Source organism: Caloenas nicobarica, chromosome 3, assembly GCF_036013445.1.
Source record: "Caloenas nicobarica isolate bCalNic1 chromosome 3, bCalNic1.hap1, whole genome shotgun sequence".
NCBI classification, from domain to species: domain Eukaryota; kingdom Metazoa; phylum Chordata; class Aves; order Columbiformes; family Columbidae; genus Caloenas; species Caloenas nicobarica.
In genome coordinates, this window is record NC_088247.1 from 83,472,377 (window position 1) to 83,498,143 (window position 25,767).

Below are 25,767 nucleotides of genomic sequence, written 5' to 3' on the forward strand. Positions count from 1 at the left end.
TTTTATTACAGTGTTCCCCCCAGAATTTCATTGCTTCTTGTGATTTCAGCAGCAGCTTAGCCTCCAAGGCAGTTGCAAATAAGTTCCTTGTTCCTGAGTGTTACAACATGTTAAGTGTGTACAAAGCTACTGTGTTCTGTCTCTGTCTTAGCCTTTGACAGCATCAGCCATTAAAAGTTTAATAGAATGCATGTTTCAGACATATTGGGTGATTAATTTTTGCAGAACTTTATAGATATATAAATTTCTCAGAATATGTCTCACCGAGTCAGGGAGAATGAATAACTATATAAGGGAAACAAACAAACAACCCCCCTTTATGAATATATGAATCCTTTCTGTTGTTTTTATTCATTAAAACAGGATGCCAAATATCGCTCAATATTTGACTAAGAAAGATCTTGAACTGGCTGAAAGCTTTCCCTTTTTCCTAGGTCTGTTTTTTTGTTAGAGTGGTTTTCTTATCGAGGTCGCTGCAAAAGTGTCAGCTCAAGGGAGGAGAGCACCATAGCCCCAGTTTACATCAGCTTTATCTGTTTGAAAACAGCACCCTGAATTCTCCATCCCTTGAAATGCCACAAGGGCTGTGGGTGAGAGCTACTGCATCAATCAAGATTGTATTTGCTTGTTAAATATAGGTTAGTGTATTGAGTTTGTGTGGCAAGGTTTTGGTAGCGGGGGTGCTACAGGGGTGGCTTCTGTGAGAAGCTGCTAGAAGCTTCCCCTGTGTCAAATAGAGCCAATGCCAGCTGGCTGCAAGATGGACCTGCCACTGGCCAAGGCCAAGCCCATCAGTGATAGTTGTAGTGCCTCTGGGGTGACATAGTTAAAAAAATGGAAACAGCCCTGCAGACACCAAGGTCAGTGAAGAAAGGGGCAGGAGATGCTCCAAGCACCAGAGCAGAGCACCACTGCAGCCCGTGGTGCAGCCCATGGTGAGACCAGCTGTCCCCTGCAGCCCATGGGGGTCCATGGCGGAGCAGAGATCCACCTGCAGCCCAGGGAGGACCCCATGCCGGAGCAGGTGGATGTGCCTGAAGGGGGCTGTGACCCCATGGGAAGCCCACGCTGGAGCAGGCTCCTGACAGGACCTGTGGCCCCATGGAGAGAGGAGCCCAGGCTGGAGCAGGTTTGCTGGGAGGACTTGTGACCCCATAGGGGGCCCACGCTGGAGCAGTCTGTTCCTGAAAGACTGCACCCTGTGGAAGGGACCCACGCTGCAGCAGTTCATGGAGAACTGCAGCCCATGGGAAGGACTCACATTGGAGAAGTTTGTGGAGGACTGTCTCCTGTGGGAGGGACCCCACGCTGGAGCAGGGGAAGAGTGTGAGGAGTCCTTCCCATGAGGACAAAGGAGCAGCAGAGACAATGTGTCTGATTGCAGCCCCCATTCCCCATCCACCTATGCTGCTGGTGGGGAGGAGGGAGAGAAAATCGAGAGTGAAGCTGAGCCCAGGAAGAAGTAAGGGATGGGGGGAAGGTGTTTTGAGATTTGGGTTTATTTCTCATTACCCTACTCTCATTTGATTGGTAATAAATTAATTTTCCCCAAATGGAGTCTGTTTTGCCCATGACAGTAATTTGTGAGTGGTCTCTCGTCCTTATTTTGACCCATGAGCCTTTCCTTATATTTTCTCTCTCCTGTCCAGCTGAGGAGGGCAGCTTTGGTGGGCACCTGGTGTCCAGCCAGCATCAACCCACCACAATTAGAATAAAGATTTTTGTCTGTGCTAACCTGTAACCCATAATACCTGAGTCCTGATAAATCCTTAACTTCTTTTGCTAATAATTCTATCTGATGTTTTGGGATGAGATAGGATGAGACTGGAACTGGTGAATGGGGTAAAGTGTGACCTTGAAGGCAGGAGATGAGGATGCGCAGGCCTCTAGAATGACCCATGCTGTGTTCTTAGAGAGCTCAGGGGCTGGGAAACGGGCCCTGCCACTTGTCTGTCATGAAGGGGCTTGTTTATGTAGCTGTTGAGAGATAGACATCTTGTAGCTCCCCAAAGTGTCACTGATACTGTACAGTAGCTAGGCCGTCACACATACGTGTGCGAAAAATTTGAGCCAAAAGTTTAATGAATATTTTACATGCTTTTAGGATCAAGTTTCTCTCACATTCTTCTTCCTTTTTTGTTGTTGTTTTTAAATTGGGTCCAATGTGCTTAGAAATAATGCCCTAAAACTACATTCAGTCTTAGAGATGTAGATTGTCTGTCACTGGAGTGCTCAACTGCTAGATTGTATTCTCCGTTTAATAGAAACATGGGGATTTTCTCTTGCACAAGCTTACGAAGAGGACCCTGAAATCCTAAATTTTCAAGATTTAATCTAAATAGATTCTCAGATGCACACATCTCATGTTAACTAGTGTTAAAAATTTGTGTTATGTGTGGTGTTTATTTTTTAAATAATTTTAGTTCACCAAAACCAGTGCTGAATCCATTTGCTGGGACTTATAGAGTAAAACCAAAAGTAAAGACTGAGGTAAGCTGGGAAAATAAATTGTGAGAAAATTAATTGTGGTCTGATCAGCATGTACTCCGTGATGGTTTGCATGCAGATGTCTCTCATAGCATCTATAGTCTGTTGTGAAATAGAGCCCCAGAACTGAATATGCTATTTACAAAATAACCCATCTTTAAAGGTTGTGAAGGAAAACTTACAAGTAGTAACAGAGTTTAATTAGTGTAGAGATGATTCATTTGCTTGCAAGATGAATCACTGAATTCTATCTGCATTCCATACCTTCTCTGAGGACAAAAGACAGTTGCTTCTCCTGTATAGCTGCAAAACCCCTCAGCTTTCTCACAGTAGTTTTTGTAATGACCAGTGAGTGTTTTTATACCAAATTCTGTAGTATGATTATAGCTCTAAAAAAGTATGAGACATAATTAACAGATTTAAATCTTACATTAAATCAGAGATAAGAGACTTGTGCATATATTACTCATTTTCTTACTAAGTTCATCAGAATTCTTGATTCTGAAACAGGTTTGTAATATTAGTATTTCTTGCCTGTTGCACTGAAACAGCACAGATTACATGGATACCGTATCCTGGGCTGCATCAAAAGCAGCACGACCAGTGGGTTGAGGGAGGTGATTCTGCCCCTCTGCTCCACTCTTGTGAGACTCCACCTGAAGTCCCGCATCCAGCTCTGGGGCCCCCAACATAAGAAGGACATGGACCTGTTGGAGCAAGTCCAGAGTCCAGAAAGATGATTAGAAGGCTGGAGCACATCTCCTGTGAAGACATGCTGAAAGAGTTGAGGTTGTTCAGCCTGGAGAAGAGAAGGCTCCCGGGAGACCTCATTGTGGCCTTTTAGTACTTAAAGGAGACCTACAAGAAAGACGGAGAGGGACTTTTTACAAGGGCGTGTAGTGATAGGACAAGGGGTAATGGCTTTAAACTGAAAGAGAGTAGATTTAGATTAGGTATAAGTAAGAAATTCTTCACCATGAGGGTGGTGAGGCACTGGAACAGGCTGCCCAGGGAAGCTGTGGATGCCCCATCCCTGGCAGTGTTTCAAGGTCAGGCTGGATGGGGCTTTGAGCAACCTGGTCTAGTGGAAGGTGTCCCTGCCCATGGCAGGGGGGCTGGAACTAGATGATCTTTAATGTCCCTTCCAACCCAAACCATTCTATGATTCTATGATATTGCCACAGATTTCCACCATATTTACCGCAAAAAAACTTGGGATTTGACTAATTAGGGTATTTTCAGTATTTTGTAAAGAATGTAAGTAGTGTTTTGGGATCTGAATTGTAATTGGTTTGGGATCTGAAGCAGCTCATGCTGAATCCTTATTGTGATCACTGACCAGAAGCAACTACAGTATCCTTTAGAGGGATTAAGGAAGTTTGCAATATCATGTTGAATCCCTGTTATAAAGAAGTGAATAGTATTTAGTCTATGTCCCCATTTACACCCCCATTTTTGGTGGCACAGAAATATACATAAACTGCATAAATGCAGTGCATTCTATTCAGAAAGGCATTTTAAAAAGTGGATTTCTGCCACTTATTTAATTAACATCAAAACTAATGGTTGCCTAATGGTGTTCTCTCTCTCCGTCTCCTATGACTCTTTCCCGGTAAGAACCTTAATTCTCTCCCATTTATGTTTCACCTCACCCTTTCTATCTAAATCCTAAAACCCACCCGTGTGTTCAAGCTCTCTTGTCGCCTTTAATATTTCAATTTCCTACCAGTATTTCTTGAGCAATTCCAAAACAGCTGCGGCTCTTCAAGTTTTCAACTACCGATTGAACATGAGGTAGCATGTGCTGTGATGCCCTAATCTACATATGTGACTATTGACCAGGGCACTAGGGCCTTGAGTTTCCAAGCATGCTTGTGTGTTCATAAATAGTCTCACTGAATTCAGTTGCAGTATTCATAAATCAAAGCTTTTTCTGTAAGTAATACAGCATTAGATAGCTGTATGTATTGATACAAGTAAAACAGAAACCAATAGCACTAGGAAGACAGCATATCAAAGCAAAACATGTTGCTGTCTTCTAGACATTTGAGGATAAAGAGCAGTATTTGCCTGCTTCTCATCCTTATAATTGTTTCACGTGGTATGTGATGGCAGCTTCACAGACAGGTAGGGGGATTTTATGTAAATATTTTTTGAAATGAATACTAGTTACATTTTTTAACAGGGATAATAATGACCTGCTTGAATAAATGAAACACCTGACAGTTCATAATTTATGAATTTTGGATAACATTGGGTATTGTGTGTATATATATGTGTGGGTCAAATTGAGAACTCTCTTGTTTCCATATTGAATTAAAACCCATAGAGGGTGAAAAGAGCTTTTATACTTGGTACAGGTCTAAAAATGAAGGATATTGACATGTGGATTCAGATGTAGCACTGAACAAGACAACATCCAGTCATTGCCCAAGGTAAATCATTGTTTCAAGACAGAATTGCAGAATGCAGCTCATGAGCAAGAGATTACAAAGAAAAGGGTGTTGTATTCTTCTAAAGAGATAGACTAGGAAGAATATATGTCTAACAGGTCTAAAGGTTATTGAAGAACCTCCTATCTAGTGTAGAAAGCAGAGGGATTTTGATGGCAGGGGCCAGAAAGTTTCTGGCAAAAGTAAAGTACACATTACCAAAAGAAAGTACAAGTTTCTTGAAAGGAGTCAATTGTAGAAATAAAAATATTTTGGATGCTGTTGCAGGATTCCAAAGAATGCTCAAAATAAGGGAGGAAAATGAGGGAGAGACACTATTTTTTTGTCTCTGTATGATTTTTAAACCTTACAACATAAGCATGTCTCCCCGCACACTCTAAAGTCACTGAAGAAGGCTATGTCAGAGTGCAGTTGCAGCTAAAATGCCTGTGCTCAAACAAATAGGAATTAAAAATAATTGCAGAGAAGGTGCCCGTTGTGGGGAGGGAAAGTGCATACTCCTGAAGTCTGCTAGACAGATGAAGAAAAAAAATAATAGTGAAGTATAAGAGCAAATATTTTAACATAGTAAGGCCAGCCAGGAACCCTGGTGGTTGTCAGTCTAGGAAGCCCTGCTGGAGTTATGATCACCTCATACTCAGTAGCACTGGGAAAAAGAAAATGTCTGATGATCGTGACCCTGCTGAAAAAGTTCTGTAGATTTCCTGAATAAAACCAGTAGTTTTTAGGCAAAAACAGCAACTTGTATTCTGCTCCTATCATCCGTGGAGTTTGCCGGTATTTGGCTTGCTTTACTTAGGAGGAAAACATCTATAATGCTAGTCAGGAATATTTTTAATGGCATACTTTTGCCTATAAAACGTGCGTACAAAGTTCTGTTTCTCTAAACAAAGTAGAAATAAATAGCAGTAGCTTTCTTTGTCACAGTTTTTGAATCCCTCTGGTAACTCTTGTGTAATACAAAGCATCATGTGCTTGCCCTCAACGTCATGTAACTAATTTATCTGTTTATTTGTATAGTAAGCTAGTAAGCCCCTTACTCGGATTTTTTTTTTTTTCTGTTAACCCCAGGGTAAATTTTCTTGCATGTTTTCTGTTTTGATTAGTGTTAATGTCGCCTGAGAATGTCTTCCTACAATTCTCAGATATTACTGCAGAAAGGAGCGCTTAATTGCTTTTTTGGTTTTGTTTTGCTGGGAGGAATGCACTGAGTTCAGTTACCAAACTTAAACAAAACATGGTAGACAGGAAGCCAAAACCAGCCTTAATAGCAGCAATTTCTCTCATCCGAGAATAACCGTAGATCAGACTTTTTTCTTCTACTTCAGTCACACTAGTTAGAATTACTTGCATCTTTGCCTGAAAACTGCAAATTTAGTTTTATAGTCCTACGGATTTTTTTTGAGCAGATTTGAAGGTAATTGGTAGATTTTTAACATCTTGCTTGAGTGGTGATTAAAACATGCTTCAGTATTATAAACTCCAATCCTTGTCTACAGCCTCTTTTTTTTCTGCTTAAACTGATGGATAAATTCTTGACCTCTTTTGAAGGCAGTGGATGTTTTAGCATTGACTTCATCAGAATTGACGTTTCATCCAGGATATTTAATGGTGTTTGATTTCGTGCAGTCCTAATTCTGCTGTATTTCTGACATCCAAGATAGAGCCGTTTCCCTGACTTTCCCTTGCCCTTGGACCTTACCCAATCTAACACCGTAACTCTAACACGAGCAGCACTTTGCCCTCTGTCATGTCGTTAGAGACAGGGACACGTCTCTGTTCATGGAGAGGGGAATCTTCTCCTCACACAGGGCACAACACGGGGTCTCCGTTGTGCACTCCGACACAGCAGGTGTACTTCTTGCAAACAGATCTTTTTAGTCTGACAACTCTAAATAAAGTGAGCTTTTCAGAAGACATGCTTTATTTAAATAGAACATATTTTGGGGAAGAGAAAAGCTACGTTATAAAAAAGCCTATGAAGGATGCTCAGAGTATGTTTTTAAATGAGAAACATCAGCAAATATGGATCTCTCTTTAAATATTAAAATATTTATGCAGTGGAACAACCAAAGCCAGTATGTTAAAAACATTTTAGACATTGTATACACACCTCAAACAAGCAGATTGATTTAAATAATGTAAACCAGTTTTACTCAATAGCAAGCTTTTTAATGATAAAGTAGTATGTAATTTATTATTTCTGTAAAACAGATCCACTCTCCATAAGTTAAAGCCAGGTAAATTTAAGCTTTAATGTGTTCTTTGACCTTATATTGTAATCTACTTCTTCTCCAATTTTTTTTCCTCATTTTTATTGAGTTCAATTTTAACACAAATTCAGGCCGATCAATGGCAGACTTTGCCAGATCAACCTATTATTCATTTCTTTGAATTTGTATACTTGTTTGAGATTTTTAATGTGTGCGTGGCGTACAATGAATCTGATTAAACATTCGATTGGTACAGTAAACTCGTGTCATCTTGGTTTTAAAATTCCTTATTTCATAACATCTGCCAAATTTAATATAAAGAGATTATAACATAAATTATTTCCTACCTCACCCCCTGTTTGACTGTGAGATTGTGATCATGTGGGGAAATATGAAAAATTTAAATAATAAAGAAGTGTCCTTGCTAACAAACTGAATTCATAAGTAGTCTGCAGTCTGCTAAAAATGACTGCACTTCACAGCTGTGGAAGCAAGTTTATATTCTCCCTGTGCAAATTCTTCTACGCAGCCACCTCTGAGCAAGCAGCTGTACGATCACTTAGCTTGCCCTATTCTAGGGACAGATTGCAAGACTTGGCATTTTGATCAGAGTAGATGAATAGGAGACTGCAGGATGTAAACTTGCAGCACGGCAGCTGTTTTATGGTAACTGCCTCTGTGCACATCCCTACGCTGCTGTACATTCTGGCGAAGGTGGTGGGTCTGCCTCACTAAACAATTATTCCCCCTGAGTGTACTATGAGATGGAAATACCAGGTATTTGCCGCTCTCCTGACTGAAAAAGCAGTATGTCAGTGATGAGCCACTCATGGAAGCATACATTTAAATAACAGCTTTGTAACATTTCCTTGGCAAGAAACAAGTTCTGTTTCAACAGTGAGCAACCCCTCTTCCTTTGCCGCAGCAGAACAGGCTGTATATATTAATAGCCGTATAGCCCACGAGAAAGGAGAGAGACTGGGGAAGGGCTTCTGAGGCAAGTATGACAGCATCAGAGGACAACATTTCTTCTCCATAAATCCTTACTCTCTCTCCCTTTATTTCTGAGAAAGAAGGTGCTGCTTCTCTCAGTTATTTTTGCCTGTTCATGTCAAAAAGAAACAAAGAGTACAAGACTAGCTTGCAGCATACACGTCGTCTAAGTTAATTTTATTATATTATCTTATGTGTTGTTGCAAGAAGAAATGCTATCGCAGTGACAAAATATTAATGTCTGTTTAAAAACATCAAGTTGTGTCTCTTTTTTTACTTTGTAGAAGTTAATTTTGTGGATATATTATCCTGAAAGTGCAGATGCTTCCGAACTGAAGCACACTGCAATCATTCCATCACAAGTACCTTGCAATGATGCCACCTAAGAAAAGTTAAAATGTGTGCCTTGTGAAAATCTACCCATTGGAAGCGGAAATGTCTTACTGAAATATACTGCCTACACACATCTTTACTGAATTTCTTTTACTGTGTTAGGAAAAATATATTTGCAAAATTTTCTCTCCGGTTAATACTGCAGCAGTAACACAGGTATAATGGTTGAGGTGAAACCTATTGTCTACTTCATAGAGATAGAATAATTAGCAAGTTTTAGTGATTCAGTCTTTGTGAAAATTATATCCAGAAATTGTAACTGTAACATGTGACAGTTAAACAGAAGTCTCTTTTCAGATTTTCTTATATACCTGCATAGCAAACTGTTGGAAAAAAGTTTGAGCAAAAGCGTTGTGGAAGTCATGATATGTGATAAACAGGGATGTCAATTTAATGGTTTAATTTAGACTGAAGACGTGACAACCTATTGTACGAGCTGAATAGAGAGTCATTTAAGAGATAATGCCACGTGGATTAGTTGTAGGGATAATTATGTACAATAAATTCTGTTACGAGTGTGTTTCTCATCTAAACAAATGGCAGAAAGTAATTAGTCATTGGTACAGTACTTAACACAAGGTATGCATGCATGGCACCACAATTTATTTTATTTTTTTTATTATTAAGTTGCCATCATTATATATTGTAATTTTTTAACATTTCTTTAATAATTGACATACTATCTTCAAGATTAAAATGAAACAGAAGAAAAAGGTAGCAATATTAATTGCATTGTGAAGGCATTTTTCTTATTAGGTAACTAGATGTTAGGAAAGTGGTTTTCTGTCTGCTGCTACAGAAACAATGGAGAGAAAACTAAACTTGGCTCTGAGTGTTGTGTATTCTGAAAGCAACAGATTGAGCATATATGATTTTAATGGTACATCTTTGTTTGAAAATGTAGTTTTTAATATCAAAGCTTTTTTCAAATTCATAGTTTTAAAAGAGAAATCTTCGCATAAACAGCCTTATATTAGTTGGACAAATATATAATTACTAATAACCTTTACTTAAACAGGGTTCTCAGATATTCAGAAGGCTGTTTTGGAATTTGTGATAGGAACCTGTTGTTCATACCTATTTGAAAAAAGTACTGTTCTCAGAAGCATCAAAAATTAGGGTATGGCATTTTATTTATATTTGTTAAATGCAGTGCTATTTAAGATTGTTACACTTGCGACTCTACACAGCTGTGGATGATGAGCCATGATGAGAGCCGTTGATAAGAGGCCTGTACCTGGGCCTCTTTTTTTCTACTTTGAGTTAACTTTGTGCCTCAGTAATAATTTTGCCATTTTTCCTATTCTTTGAAGACAGCTTGTCACCTGCTAGGCAGATTTAGCTGCCCTTGGTTTCATTCACCATGGTACTTGTGTAGGCCTTTCAGTCCTCAAAAACTCACTGCATGTAATTGTGCTACTCCACCTGTATAGAAGCTCATGGAAGCGAAAAGCAAGACTGGACTCAAAAACCACCTAAAATTTTTACTGTACTGAATGGTCTTTGAGTCTTAATTGTCAAGTTGTAGGTATCAGCTGGAAGATAAGCATATCCCCCCATCCAGGCATGCCATTCCTGGGAGTTCAGAATGTGTGAGAGCTCTTATATGAAACACCCAATCCTCATTTAGAAAAAAAATCTTGGACGGATACTCTTCTTCAGCCTTCCAAGTGGCGGTTGCACATTTTTACTTTATATGCTGATATTTCAGGTACAATTTCAAAAAAAGAAGTAAGGTAACTCAGGCAGAGTATCATTCAGGTTCAATTAAACTGTTTCCAGTGTCTCTGCTGGCTTGTTTAGGACAAAGTTTAGGTATTTGTGCAATGTACCACACCTTAGACATTTTCTTTCACCTGTTGCTGAAGAATTCAGCATTTTCTGTGAATCAACAGTTAACTATACCCTCGGTGAGCAGTAGTAGGGCAACGGCCATAGTAATATGATTCTAAACATATGTGATAAAATAACCATCAAAGTATTAATCCTTCTTTTAACGCTTGCTTATATTACAGTCCTGCTTTGACTGGGGGTTTGCTGTTCTGGATAGGAAACAGAACAGCAAGGAAGTTGCTAGAAGGTGAGGGAAAAACGAAAGGGATCCAGGAATCTCCTCATACTACAGCATCCACCATCAGGTGACATTCGTGGGAGCTTTTTTTCTTAGGAACATTGTATAGGATTCTGAAGGATGGATGAGTTTCTTTCTTTTCACAAGCAACTATTGTCAGTTTCCTTAGAAATAAATAAAGGAATTGTGGTAAGATTTTGGTGAGTCTGAACAGTCATAAAAAGGCAATTCATGGATCCAGACAAACCTGACATTTGAAAAGCTTACTGAGGCAGTGCAATGTCCTTCAATTTCTAGTTTTTCTGTGCTGGAGCCCCTGATAAAACCCTTCTGCACTGTTATTTCTAGTATTTTGGACCAATAAACATTAGAACTAAAATAAGGACTCTGGAACTGTCAGTTGCTCTACTTTTATCACTGCTTACTGCATTTGAGAGCAATTACTTCTTTTCCTTTCCAAGAGTATGTAGCATTCACCATATTTTTCAGTGTGCCATGAAAACACAACAGGTCAGCAGTGGCAAAAATTCACAGGTTTTATTTGATTCTGAGTTCATAAGAAAATAGAACAAACCAGTAAATAATAGTGGTGTGAACACACCAGCAGTTACATGTAGCAAAGGTATTTGTCACAAGTTTTGTGATCTGTAAAATTTTTACCTACGTAGGCCTTCCGTGAAGCTAATCCAAATACATGAGAGCTAAACTTTGTCATGGGGTAGTGAGAATGACTCTGCATTTAGATTTTACAAGGGGTCCTCAACTGCAGACGTTTCCTGCAGCATATTTACCATCTGACCCTTATCCATTTTACACACTCTCTTAATGCCAATTCTAAGAAGTTCACTACTATTTTGTGACTTTACCTTCTTTTTGAAGAGTTTATTCTCAGCATGTAATTAATGCTATGTATTATACTGCAAGAAATTAGTATGACTTTTAATGGGGTAGGTAGTACTGTTCATTTAGGTTTGGTTTGCTCTCCCTCTGTCGTTATCCATTGTACCTTTCCATTTTATCACTAGATGGCAGAATAGCAACACTACATGTAAAAAGTTCCCATAACCAGAGATGGGCTTTTTCTATTGCATTTTTCACAGAAGAGCTTAAATAATTCACCCCACCCCCCAAACTGGGAACATATGTATTCTGGCAATTTCAGTAAATTGTTTCTTAATGGTGTGAGTTCTGGTATTACCTTTTTCTATCTTTTTAACTGCTGCTTTTTTAGACAATGGAAGTGCAGAATAATCAAGTAAGAGAAAATAAAATTGCTTTGTAAATTAAGTCTTTTTTCCTCCAAATGAGGAAGAGAGTCTATTGATTCATCTGAATCATCTCACATATGCTTGGTTATTTTGCAGAAACACCTTTTATTGAAGCCAGTGGCACTTGTGTTCACATCTCTAAGAACAGAATTTGCATCATTTTTGTGGTTCCAAATATTTCATTTACTGACAGAAGTCTGGAAGTTAATACATCTGCTGATAGAAAAAACACTGAAATAAGCTTTGGGTGAAACAACTTGTATCCAATAATCATATGCAAGAGTTTCCTCAGCATCCCTCTTGAGAGCACTGAGCCCACAGTCTAATTCAAATTCGAGTCAGACTGGACAGGATGATTATCACTAGACAAGGTATGAAAACTGAAATTCCAAACTCCGTTTCTCAGGAGACATATTTTCCAAAGAAACAAGAAAAAAAGAAACAAGACCAGTCTTAACTGAGCTACCAGCTTCTTTTGCATTTGGAACCTTGGACAGACTCACAGTTTTGCTCAGCATTTGGTAAACAAGCAGTGAGAGGCTCTTCGACTTCTTAAGTCTCACCTGAAACTCAGCAGCAGCTTCTCAGGAAACTCAAAACAGTTTGTAAGAATAGGAATAGGTTCTGTCCTGCATCACGTTTTCTCCAGAAGCCAAAACTAGAAAGTTTATACTATTCCCAGGCCTGCTTTATATGGAGCTGAATTATTCAATTTTTAAGTTTCTGTCAGCTCTTCTGTATCCTGATACAGTGAAATGGAACTATTTGGGCCTTGATATTTGAAAAAGTCATCTCCTTCAGAGATGCCGGCCTTCTGTACCCCATCAATTCCATTATTTTCCTATGTATTTAATGAACAACTCGTATTATGCCAACTGAAGTTAGGGAAGTAATATTGGAAAGATGTGAAGCTACTCTTAATTGAAAAGTAACAACAATAATTTCTCTGTCATGATTAACTTGCATTATCCACACTCTCTGTTTCCTGGAAAGGTTCAACAAGGAAACCTCTTAAGTTTCAAACTTGTTCCAGACTTGATGTATTGGAGCTACTAGAGCTGTGTTCATATCAAGCTATATCCTAATAAAGTGATAGTATGCTATGTACCTATAGCTGGAAGGACCACATAGATTGTTGATCTCTGTAAAGAACCCATCAATGAATGGATTAGTAGAATTAACAATTCTATGGAATACACTGAGCACAGGCAAGTGAAGCATATAAATATAAGCATATAGAATTACAAAATATGATCTATTATTTTTTTATCTGATTCTCTAAGTTAGTTGCTTACCAAGCATACTAACATTTTCTGTTTTCAGTGCATAGAATATCTGCATTAGGGAAACATGTGATATGTATATGTACACACACACCAAGTCTGTAAGAAACTAATTCTCCTTCCCATTGGAAGCATCAGAGCATTGGCAACCTAAATGGCATTGGAGCTATTACTCCAGGATTCTTTTTTTTTTTTTTTAATCCAGATACTCATTCATTTACCAAGAATCATCAGACTTTGGTAATGCCTCTTTCATTTTTTTTTTGAGGAAGCCCACCATTGCTTTAGGATAAGAGATTATTTTAAAACCTTCTTCAACAATTAGCCAAGACTTTATACTTCGGTGAGCTCTCCTGTAGTCTTATGGATTATTCTACCAACTATCACCCATGAGGTTCTCACTGTCAATGAATGAAACAATTTCTTAAATCTCTCAGTAAATCTGTCACTGGCAGGGCCCTACATCTTGCATCTCCATCTCCAAAGATATCAAGTCTTGTCAGAGAATACCGTATTTCTCTTCAGCTACAATGGTAATCACCTATGCCATTGACAGTGACAGTGATGCATAAAAAAGCAAATACATATTTTCCGTTTGCTCTGTGCACTTCGGGAGAAGGACTGTAAGGGGCGGGATGCCCAGAATTAGCACAGGCATCCCTCTGCCTCCTTCTAACTCAGATAAGCAAATTTATCAAGCCAACTTTATAAGCAGACATTACTTGTCGTTTCTGAAATAATTCTGCCTGTGTTTTGCTCAAGCGCCCCCATGCAGTCAAATCTATTTTTTTTCCGGCAAGTAACTTCCCTAGTCACTTTGGTGATGTGAATCCATCTTTAAGCCCTTCATTTAAGCACGTTTGATTATTTCAGGGTCCCTCCTCTCTGCTTCCTCCCCTCAGCATGCTGTTCACTTTCTCTTTTCATATCAGCTCATACCTGTGACGGTGGCAGGATCCTCAAAATGTCTGTGTAGGTATGCTGTTCCACTCTCTTTTTCCTCCGTCCAAATCAGTCAAAATGGATCATTCCTTGGCAAGTTACAGAATTCATGCAGCTGATTTTAGCCCAGGAGTCAAGGACAAAGGTCTTTACGTTAATATACTGAAGTATAGAGCCATAAAGACCCCTATGTGCATCTGATTACATCGTCACTATGCTCTGCATCAAAGGACAAAGTACCTTGATTATTCTTTTTCAGATATGGTTGATCTTTAAAAGTTTTTAATCAAGCACTGAATCAAGCCATTTGAATCAAGCAATTCAATATTCTCCTTCAAGGAGTGCTAAAAATGCTAGTGAACAAACCTTGTCATTTCAGGATCTCAGATCACAGATAGAAAATATAATCAGCTGTCTTCAGTACTGTTTGCAAGAACCAATGATTTTCTGAAATTGATTTCTTTATGGAAAACTACAATAGGAGCAACCGGCTAAGTATTGTTTCAGGGCTGCCCAAGTCAACAGTCTCTGATTAATAGATTTCAGCTTCAGTGCTACAGTAGGTTGTCTTATGCCTTTCATCTTCTCAGCACAAGCCAGAGTTCTGCAAAAAGTGAATTCAGATGGGCTGTCTGTACTTCTGCTTATTTCCATATTTCTAACTCCCGATTCTACTGCACCTGTTAATGGGTTCAATTATAAGCCAAAATCTCCCGCAACACAGATCAACCTCCCACCCAAACTTGACTTTTCTGCATTTCACAATGTGGTTTGTCTGCAAACTAAAAAAAAAATCTTTCATTCGTTCACATTTTCTAAGCTGTCTCCACTATCTCACTTTAATTGGACTTGTGTTTATCTAAAAATACCCACTTCACAGCAATCATTAATCCATCCTCCCAAAGGAAAATTTATTCTAGCATTCCCAGAGAACTAGTCTTGAAACTAACATTGCAAAATGTAGTCTGTCCTTGGATAGCTGCTGTATTATTAAAAAAGTAACCAGGAGGTCTAATAAAGCCAAACTTGTTTCTCTGGAATCAGTAAGCATTTAAAGATCACTGACTGCCAGGACTGACTCTCATAGTCCCTCACATATCCCCCTGTAACACCACACCGATACCTGTGTTAGTACAGTGGGAGTAAGACGGGACACTGACACTGTAGGTGATGTGACAATAAAATAAGAAATAATAAGTAACAATAATTGGTGCCTCTTGCCTCCAAATGAAATGACCTTCATATTGCTGCATTTCATTTCTTTGGTGTTACTGATTTGTGTCAAAATGAATTCTAACACAAATTCTTGTTTTGGGCAGGGGATTCTTTTTTAGAGAATTAACCAGCTGTGTTATGTCAGTTGAACTGCAGCCTGGCATCTTTGAGAATGCATGTGAATTACAGCATCAGGTGAGTGCTGTGACTTGAAAAGGTAATTTGAAAAAAATTTAAAAATACAGTAACAATGCTTCTCAGGTTCTTATGAGCAAATCCTGACCCACTGCTGGGAGGATTTCCCTCCAATTCATATCGTTCCAATTATCTAACATCATGTAAAATAATATAAACACTAAGTAGAAATGCAGAAATGAGGAAGTTCACAGTACAGTATTGATGAAGAAGTATCCAAGGTGAGTAAGATACGAAACAGTTTGTGGAGAAGAAGAGAGCCATAGTACTGAACCAGCAAACAGAACTGGTGCAATAGCCATGACTCCCATTAATAGTGATGAAACTCCTCAAAGCCCATGGACAAGGTTCATTTCTGAAAGGTTTCCTGGGTAAACTAAAGTGTATTTTTTTCAGGTATCTTACTTTTATGTTGGCTGCCCTCCAGGAAGGCACATTTTTGTTGAGAGGTAAGTTTTAATCATGCTGGGTAACGAGTCAAAATAAATGCTAATATAGCGGTATTTTTAGCCTCATATATATATCACTTATTATATATAAAATGTTTCTTTTGCTGCATAAATGCATTAAAAGAATTGAAATATTTTAGAATTATGTACAGATTTGTATAGTTTATAACTTCTGAGGAAAAAAACACCTTTTTTTAAAATAAAATATCCAACTTTCCATAATATTATCATTTCTTATTATCATCCCTGGGAAAAGCCAGTGTAATGTAGGTACCCTTTATCCTGTCTTGGGGCAGTGAGATGGAGAAGATTACTTTCTGTAGTTTGTTCAGCCTGAACAAACAGTTCTTTGAACTGTTCACATCCATTATTAGAAGTACAGTATTATTAACTCAAACTTCATTCTTGTACTCAGATTTCTGACATATTGAGTCAGGAAAGTAAAAGCATAACCAGTAGATTTCTTTTACCTTTAGAATTAATTTGAAACTAGCCTAAAATTCATCCACAAAGCCAGTTTTTGCATACTTTCTTTAAAAATTCATATCCTTAGAAAATTCGGTAACATCCTGAAATTATTGGGAAAGGGATTTTTGTGAATAGAGTTCAGAATACCAAAATAATAGAAAAAAAATTGTTGTGCAAATAATTATATTCTTAAAGCATAGAACAATGAAAAATCATTAATGTTTGTACACTGCTGAAGTATTAAAAGAAGCTAATTTATACAGACTATTTTTCTTCACATTTCAGACCTGTAGATGTAGTCTGCTAACAACATAATTTCACTACCTACAAAATTCCTGGGTAAGACGCTGTATTAACAGCCCAAAGAAGACTAGGCATTTTGGACATACTGTCATATGAAACCGAAGTGCTATACTTTAACATTTTATATGCTAGACTTAACATCATAGACTACTCCATATTATGCATGTGGGAGGTACCAAAACAATACAGTAAACAGAAGAAAAAGTGCCACATAGAATATGGTTTGGGAAATGAAACTTCAAAAATCACTTTGAAATTTCAGATTGCCTTCTCTCTCCAAAGAGAAAAAAAAATTATATCCACATGATTGTCAAAACAAATTCTGCCCAATCTATTTGTAATTAGTACTTTGCTTCCTTTTTCAGTAGGATGACAAAGGATATTTAATCCAATTCCTCATCTACATATAGTGTTATGGGCACTTGTGTAGCCTCCTCTGGCAGGTCAATTTATGAAAGAATTCTGACACTCTTCTGTGTACACATATACAGTTATGCTGGAGGTTTGGACATGACCCTACTTATTCATTTGCAACCCTGACAAACACAATTCTCTCTTAAAAATAAGTAAATGAAATCTACTGAAGCATGATGTCACCTTTTCATGTACTATACTTCCAAATGATAAACATTTGAAACTCACCTTTTTAACCTGGCGTTTTGTTTTTTTAATTTGTATTTTGACAAGGCAGGTTGTCTGTATAAAGCACAGTCTCAGCCCATGATGCTCAAACAAAGTAAAAACTCTCCATTGGATAAACTATGGTGATCACAGGTATGAAAATGTGTGTTTAGAAATAGCTGGTGACAGCGTGAATAAAATCCATTGTTATCTTACTTCATATTCTTGCGTTACTAATATCCTTGGAGGAGGGGGCACGGTGAAGCATTGACAGGGTGGAATAAAGCTCATATGACAATACTGCACTGATCTAATCATAAAATTATATAAAAGGATAACTTTAGGCTGAGAATACATTGTTAGTTCTTATATTGCAAGAAAAGAAAAGGTATCACTTAATACTGAGTAAAGCACTCTTTGTGGTCAACAGCAGGAATAATTGAAACTTTTGTCATACAGAAGAGTGGCACACAAAGAAGAGTGTTAGACGGGAAGCCAGAAGGGGATTATAGAACTAAAAAAAAAATCCTGAGATAAAAACACACAGAAGGAAGCTGTTAGAAGAGTAGGTTCGGTTCGAGCCAGTGGAATTAGAATAAGCAACATAAATTGTGTTCATCCTTCCTAAAAAATAAGGCAATGAATGAGTTATTTCTTGCGCACAAGGCTGGAGTATCTGTCTTCAAATTTCTGCAAAATCTTTTGTTCACTGTGTTGTTCAGAGAGACAGAAATTTGTCTGAAATTCTCTCCACATCAAAGCAAGAGACGGTTTTGTTACCAAAAATTTCCATTTGGATATCTTATTGATTAGTACTTTTCTTGGCATTTAGGTCAACTTCATAGTGTTTATTTGCCCTCTAAATTGAATTGTTTCACAGAACCCCAAATCTGGGCTTTTGCTCAAAGGGGCAATAATGTCACTACAGTTCAGTAAGTATCTTCAGTAGTCTGTCTGTGGTCTTTATAGTAGAAATGCGGCTATCATTAAATTTAGGGTGAAACTTTTGAAATCTTTTTCACCATTAGTTACATCTGTCTGTTTAAAATACTTCTAACATTAGAATATACTTCTGATGAAAAAGTGCTGGTTTTATTCATCATTTCATATTTAAGAAGACTGACCTATTTGTACCCTTCCCATTGCTAGAATCTAATCTTAATCACAAACATAACTCTGCATAAATTTAAATATCTTTGTAGAATAGTTTCAAATCATAGAATCATAGATCAGCCCAGGTTGGAAGGAACCTCAAAATATCATCTAGTCCATCCTTTCACAGGAAAGGGAGCCCAGATGAGATTATCTAGTGCCCTGTTCAGGTGCATCTTGAACACCTCCAGCGATGGGGACTCCACCAACCTCCCTGGGGAGGTTGTTCCAGTGATCGACTGTTCTCACTGTAAAACAATTCTTTATTACATTGAGATTAAACCTCTCATGGTGCAACTTGTAGCCATTGCCCCTTGTCTTCTCTGCAGGGCTCCTTGTGAAAAGAGCTCTTTTTGCTCAGTATTGCTTTTTGCCTTATGTATCAATGATATTATTGATATTATGCTCTAGTGGAGGCTTGGCTTTCAGGTCAGCATCAGATGCATGCCCGATGACATGGTTGCAAGAGCTGATGTAACCACTTCTCCCAGTTTCCTGCCTTTCACAGGAGACTGTCAAGGAAAGGTAGGATGAAGACCAAGTGGTTTTGCTGGCCTTCACTTTGCCTCAGCAGCTCTGGCTTCAGGATCTTCTGAGACTTTCAGTCCACAATACGAGGATGCTTCCATTATTATTATACAAACTTGCAATATGTTTTTCCATCTAGACTCTTTTCATCTAACTGCTTGGATGTGGATGCCAGTGGGGTTAACAGAATCTTGCTCTTACCGGTGAGGAACATTCTTGTAAACACGAGAAAGGAATCCAGAAGATCTATTGAGGCAGGCAGGTTGAAAAGACTTTCAGCTCACTATTCATGAAGATAATATTCTCCATTGTGAGCTCTCCTCCAAGCAGCTTTTTTTAACTGTCTATTCAAACTGAAGAGGTTTTGTCTCTCCTTAGCTCTGCTAGAGCTCTGCTAGATCAGGCAGCTAATTTCATGCCATTTTTTAGCCTTGTACAATTAGGTTAAAGATTATTCTATCTGAAGATTAATCTGCTTTTCCCACCCTCTTGACGGTAGATTTCTGAAGGAGCAAAGCAGACTCAACTGTCCTGCCAGCAGCCTGTTCTCTTAATGGAACCTTAATTAAATTTCTGTACCTTTTAATAAGAAAATCCTTTGAGTATGGGACTACAAGCCTCTTCTAAAGCTGTCTACTAAGACAACCTCTCCAATTATCATTACCTTGTCCCATTAGTGTAGGTGAGAGTCAGTTCCTCCTGGCTGACTTTTTTTCTTGTTTTTTATGAATATGACTTTTAGAACACACATAAAACCCTTACCCAGTATGGTTTTTTCCACTTTTATTTAGGCCAGGAAATCCTTGCATGCATATTTTTTTCCCTAAAATTCATTGTTTGCAGAAGCAATCCTTCACATCTTGTATGTTAGTGTACCTTCTCTATCTGTAATAATGGGACGATATTCTGACTAACAGAGCTTACATATACATACCTATGGGATGAATGTAGACACGCACATATAGATAATACATCTTGAGAAACGCAGAGGAAGTAGCCTCTTATTATTTTTGTTGTTTGATAATCAGATTCCTCTTGGAAGCCATGCCAGGAACCCACAAGTGTTATGAGTTAGAAAGAATGTAAAGAGAATGTATGAACCATGACATCTGGGTTTTTTACCTTCAAGCAGCCAAGCTGCATGAGAAAAGGTAGAATATATTCTGTAAAATCCACAGAACTGATGCTTTGTCCTGCCCAGGACTTTCTTATTACAGAACCACAGAATGTTAGGGACCTCAAAAGATCATCTAGCCCAATCCCAGGCGGGTTTTGAATGTCTCCAGAGAAGGAGACTCCACAACCTCCCTGGGCAGCCTGTTCCAGTGCTCTGGCACCCTCACCATGAAGAAGTTTCTTCTCAAATTTAAGTGGAACCTCCTGTGTTCCAGTTTGCACCCATTACTCCTTGTCTTACTGTTGGTTGTCACCAAGAAGAGCCTGCCTCCATCCTCGTGACACTCCCCCTTTACGTATTTATAAACATGAATGAGGTCACCCCTCAGTCTCCTCCAAGCTAAAGAGACCCAGCTCCCTCAGCCTTTCCTCATAAGGGAGATGCTCCACTCCCTTAATCATCTTTGTGGCCCTGCGCTGGACTCTCTCCAGCAGTTCCCTGTCCTTCTTGAACTGAGGGGCCCAGAACGGGACACAATATTCCAGATGAGGTCTCACCAGGGCAGAGTAGAGGGGAAAGAGAACCTCTCTCGACCTACTAACCACCCCTCTTCTAATACACCCCAGGATGCCATTGGCCTTCCTGGCCACAAGGGCACAGTGCTGGCTCATGGTCATCCTGCTGTCCACCAGGACCCCCAGGTCCCTTTCCCTTACACTGCTCTCTAATAGGTCATCCCCCAACTTATACTGGAACCTGGAGTTGTTCTTGCCCAGATGCAAGACTTGCCCTTGTTTTATTTCGTTAAATTTTTCCCCGCTCAACTCCCCAGCCTGTCCAGGTCTCACTGGATGACAGCGCAGCCTTCTGGTGTGTCAGCCACTCCTCATCAGCAAACTTGCTGATAGTACACTCTATTCCCTCATCCAAGTCATTGATGAATATATTGAATAATACTGGCCCCAGTACCGACCCTCGAGGCACTCTACTAGATACAGGCCTCCAACCAGACTCCACCCCATTGACCACGACTCTCTGGCTTCTTTCCTTCAGCCAGCTCGCAGTCCACCTCACTACCCGATCGTCCAGACCACAGTTCCTCAGTTTATCTGTGAGGATGCTGTGGGAGACAGTGTCAAATGCTTTACTGAAGTCATGGTAGACCACATCCACCGCTCTGCCATCATCTATCCACCTCATTATGTCCTCATAAAAGGCTATGAGGTTGGTCAAGCACGACTTCCCCTTGGTGAAGCCTTGTTGACTGCCCCTGATGACCCTCTTATCCTTGATATGCCTTGAGATGGCACCAAGGATAAGGTGTTCCATCACCTTCCCAGGGATGGAGGTGAGGCTGACTGGTCTATAGTTACCTGGGTCCTCCTTCTTGCCCTTTTTGAAGACTGGAGTGACATTTGCTTTCCTCCAGTCCTCAGGCACCTCTCCCATTTCCCATGACTTAGCAAAGACAATGGAGAGTGGCCGAGCAATAACTTCAGCCATAATTGTGAAGCATCTTCATGCCCCTTTCAGGTTGAGATAAATATTTTCTGAAGATTTTCAGAAATAAATTCTGAGGCATCTTCCAAGTTCTCTGTTCTATATTCTCTCTCTTCTGCCTAGTCATAGTCTTGAGATCTGTGTAACAGAGACCAAATACAACAAACTGAATACAGATTGACAACTGTAAGATCAGAAAGTTCACTAAGATGACATCTTCAGGAGAAATACAGTTACTAGAAGGACCGATGTATTTGGTAAATTACTGACAGTTTCTCAATAGCCCTGTCAAGAGACTGAATTATATAACTTACGTTCATATGGACATTTAATTTGTGCTCAGCTGAACATTTACATAGTAGAATCTATTAATTTTCAGGCACTACTTGAGGCATTTACAGAAAAAAGAACCATACTATTTATAAATAAAAATTTATAAATATTTATATAGAAGTACATACATTTATAAATAGATTATCTGAAAATCTTTGAAAATGTCCTCTCTTATAAGAACTTATGGGAGTATTGCTTCTATTCGAGAATATTTGCCTTCCCTTTACTTCAATTCACAGACATTTGGATTATACATCCTCTAAAGCTTATTCTCTCCTTCAATATATAAACGTTGGGGTTACAATACTTGTTATAATAATGGTCTTATTTTAATCTATTTTTTTAATCCTGGCTAAAGACATCTTTGCACTTCTGAGCAGAACTTTTTTATTGGCAAGTTAAGATACTCTGTAAAACTTATACTGTTAATGGCAATTGTTCTGTTTGTACTAAAGTTTAATAAAGCTCCATAGGTAAATAAATGGTTGAACTTCTCATAATCACTTGATTTGATATTATTTATTTGATAAAGATTATAAAAGCTGTAGAAATCTGGCATGAAGAATACATAAGCATTTTTAACCATTTGTTACGGATTCATTTTGCATTATTCATATCCCATCATTTCAGTACAGTTTGTACCAATACAGAGATCAGAAAAAAAATCAGAAATCAATTTTGGAATTTCACCTCCAGTAAAAAGTCTGTTCCTACTGAACATTAAGTAGGTCTTTCCTTAAGAGAGGATGGTCCCATGGGCTGCAGCACAGGTGAGAGCCCTCCGGTTCCTTCTGGGCATTTGCACATCTGTTCCACCTTAGCTGCGCGAGTGCCAAACGCACAAGACACATGGGAGGCGTTTAGCAACATCTGTGCGGGGTGCTCTGCGCTGCCCTGTGAATCGAAGGCCCCTTAGGCCTCTCACAGTTCCCTTTTGTTGCTGAAAATTGGTGCTCCTCTAATCTTGACTATTTCTACACCTTTGAAAACTAAACCAACAATGGCATTTTCCACAAAGACAAGAAACAAGACAGTTCTTTAAGCCTATTTCTCCCATACAAGGCTAGGGAAATGTCATGGCATAAAGTAAATGTAGCACAGATTGGTAAACACTGATTCTACTTTGTGTTCTTCTCTGGAGAGATTTTCTGTGTTCCTGTTAAGGGCTCAAGCAGCTTGGCTCTCAGTTTTACAAAGCAGAAGTCTCTCACATTCACAAGTTACACTTCTTTTACGGTAACAGTGCCCACTACTGATCACTGCCCCTTTACCAAATTGCCAAGCTGATCTTTGTGAGTATCTCAGAGTATCCCCATTACCATACTTTCTCAGTCTGCAAACTACTCAGATAAATGCACACTGCTGTAAAACACAGTCACACGTGCTTAACATTGCTTTCGACACCTACCTAATCACAGTCTTTTTGCTCAAAAAGAGGGATTTTCCTGTCTTTTGCAGATAACTGCATGAAAAGATCAACTGTATCACTGAGGAAGTCAGAGCTGTAGTATTTTGTTACTACTCTATGTAGTAAGTCTAATAGTTAAACACCAAAATTCAATTTTTAAGTCAAATAAATGACACTTTGAGGCTTTATTCTTCAGCTGTATTCATACAATATGAATCCTATCTCCCTCTCCTGTCACTACAGGCTAGAAGTTGATTTCCTCTCCTTTTTCTTCACAGAATCCCATAGAAAGGCAACAAACAGGAGATAATGAAGACCTAGTGATTCACTAGAAGTCATTCCTGCACTCTGTATTTCTTTCTTCCAGTTCATACATACTGTTGCAAATGGAGTCCCTGCCTTTTCAGATAAGGTTTTTGACCCCTGCAGCTTTTAAGATATTATCATATTTTCCTCAGTATTCCAACGTAGAAGCAACTTTTTCCCACAAAACTTTTTGGTTTAATAACCATCAATTTGTTTCCTAGCTGCCAAAGGAGCAGATGGAATATACGACCCAAAAGAGTTCCAGACACCCTCTCCACAGGTTTACTCTTTCTCTGACAAAGTGAGGCATTCCTGCCAGCAGTTCTCATGCAGCTAAGATGAACCACAGGTTCAGGACCTGGGGGTCCTGGTGGACAACAGGATGACCATGAGCCAGCACTGTGCCCTTGCAGCCAGGAAGGCCAATGGCATCCTGGAGTGTATTAGAAGGGGGGTGGTTAGTAGGTCGAGAGAGGTTCTCCTGCCCCTCTACTCTGCCCTGGTGAGACCTCATCTGGAATATTGTGTCCAGTTCTGGGCCCCTCAGTTCAAGAAGGACAGGGAACTGCTGGAGAGAGTCCAGCGCAGGGCCACAAAGATGATGAAGGGAGTGGAGCATCTCCCTTATGAGGAAAGGCTGAGGGAGCTGGGTCTCTTTAGCTTGGAGGAGACTGAGGGGAGACCTCATTAATGTTTATAAATATGTAAAGGGTGAGTGTCACGAGGATGGAGCCAGGCTCTTCTTGGTGACAACCAACAGTAAGACAAGGAGTAATGGGTGCAAACTGGAACACAGGAGGTTCCACTTAAATTTGAGAAGAAACTTCTTCTCAGTTAGGGTGACAGAACACTGGAACAGGCTGCCCAGGGAGGTTGTGGAGTCTCCTTCTCTGGAGACATTCAAAACCCGCCTGGACACCTTCCTGCGTAGCCTCATCTGGCTGTTCCTGCTCCAGCAGGGGGATTGGACTGGATGATCTTTTGAGGTCCCTTCCAATCCCTAACGTTCTGTGATTATGTGATTCACGTAACAGTCGCTCAGGTGTTTGAACTTCATACTTTGACAACCAGTAGCCAAACCTCCAGTAAGTTTTTGCAACAGTACTAGTTTCCTCTAACCAAACCTCTAACCTCTGAAGCTGGAAATAAACTGATGCTTTTTTAACTGTCTGCATTGGCTGTATTGTAGTACTGGAAGCACAGAGCTCTTCTGCCTGTGAAACAGAGCCCAGGGTGCACGGCTTGGGAGCCAGGAGGAGTTTTAGCTGAGAAAAAGGGGCTAAACATCTAACATATAAGCATTTTCCGCCAGAAATGATAGTGGCAGCCCGAATACCCCTGGAGTGGTGCATGCTCTGCCCTGCAGTACCTTCATCTCCAAGGCACATCCACAGCCTGTCGTGAACTGCACCTCTTTTGATGTGCTATAAAGGGTCAGTAGCTCTCTTTATAAAAATGAATCTGCACCCCAGGTTACCTGGTGACATTTTTACCAACCGGAATTTTGTTTTGCTATTGCTCGACAAGGTTGTATATAAGGATACCTTACCACAAGGTTACTATAGCCCACATGGGAAGTGCGTGCAGCCTTAGCAGCGGCCACACATCCTCCAGTGTCTCCACGTGGGTTACGTGCAGGTCCAGAAGGCTCAAACGTCACTTTTGTAACGCTGGCTCAACTCCCGGTCGGTTCCCACTGAGCAGGAACACAAAATGGCGGCGCCGGGGCACTCTGCCCACACGGCCCGAGCGCAGCCCTTCCTGCCACCGAACGCCGAGCGCCTCACCCGACGCGTGTGTCACGTCCGACAGGACGCAGGGCAGCCTGACACGGCCCAGCAGCCGTGAGGGCGCGGCGGCGGCGGCGGCGGTGTCTGCGGGGGTGGCGGCTCCGGCGCGGGTCCGCCCGGCCCGGGCCTGGTGCCGGCGAGCCGCGCGCAGTGCCCGCCCGACGGGGCCCGGGCCGCCCTCCCGTCAGCCCGCGCCGGCCACCTCCCCAGGAGGGGCGCGTGAGGAGCCACGGCGACGCGCACGGGCGCCGCCCGCACTCACGCAGCCGCTGCCCGCGC

General features: G+C 40.0%; 1 long non-coding RNA gene across 1 annotated transcript; it reads right to left on the reverse strand.

Moving 5' to 3' along the window:
* Positions 1-25,527, reverse strand: LOC135987326 (uncharacterized). Its single transcript, XR_010605990.1, has 3 exons — positions 25,243-25,527; positions 14,101-14,218; positions 1-3,345 (listed from the first exon to the last, which is right to left on the reverse strand). It is a non-coding gene; the product is annotated as an uncharacterized LOC135987326 (long non-coding RNA).
* Positions 25,528-25,767: the final 240 nt, after the last annotated feature.